This window comes from Pteropus alecto, unplaced genomic scaffold, assembly GCF_000325575.1.
Source record: "Pteropus alecto unplaced genomic scaffold, ASM32557v1 scaffold30, whole genome shotgun sequence".
Classification (NCBI taxonomy): domain Eukaryota; kingdom Metazoa; phylum Chordata; class Mammalia; order Chiroptera; family Pteropodidae; genus Pteropus; species Pteropus alecto.
Genome location: NW_006429782.1, coordinates 2,836,852 through 2,837,484, shown reverse-complemented (window position 1 = coordinate 2,837,484; position 633 = coordinate 2,836,852). Strand labels below are relative to the sequence as shown.

Below are 633 nucleotides of genomic sequence, written 5' to 3'. Positions count from 1 at the left end.
CAAGTTTCGGGGGGAAGGCGTCGGATCGGGTCAGCGTTGGTCAGGCGTCCACTTGTCCAGTTGGTGGCAGCCTGCGCGCGGGTCTGTGGCTGGGGTGGGTGGGTGCCCCAAGTCCACAGGAGGCTCCGAAGGCCACCCCAGTGGATCGGGGCAGCTCCGTACAGGGGCTGTGGAACTGGCAAAGACTCCAAAGTGTGCCCAGAACAGTTCAGAGCTGTGCTGCCTCTTTTGGGGTGACATTGCTCTCCCTTGAGCTGGTCCAGTCTGCATCAGTCATCAGTCTTGGGGTACTCTCGATCTCACTTCATGTCCAATTCCTGAGGCAGGCCTTCCTCCCTGACCTGAGTTTTTATAGTATGGCTTTGCACTAGCCCAGCGCCTGGAGAATGCTGGCGGCCAGCAGCCTGGGGAGAATGGAAAGGGCCTCAGATGCAGCCCGCCCCGCTGCTCTGAGCGCCACCTGTTCCTCTGCTCTCCCGGGACCCCTGCCTCCTCGGCGGGCGCTGGGCTTTACTGTTTGGGGCACATGGAGGGCACCAGGCCTTCGGGCCAGGCTTGGATGTACCTGGTGAAGCCCGGTGTCGTCGAGATGGCGCAGAGAAGGGACGTGTCTGTCAGTGGCTCAGGTCCCCG

At 62.2% G+C, this 633-nt stretch overlaps 1 protein-coding gene across 1 annotated transcript in view; it reads left to right on the top strand.

The window, feature by feature from the left end:
• DPP9 (dipeptidyl peptidase 9) overlaps positions 1 to 633 on the top strand; it is a 34,954-nt gene that overhangs the window by 9,788 nt on the left and 24,533 nt on the right. The gene's annotated exons all lie outside the window — the stretch shown is intronic.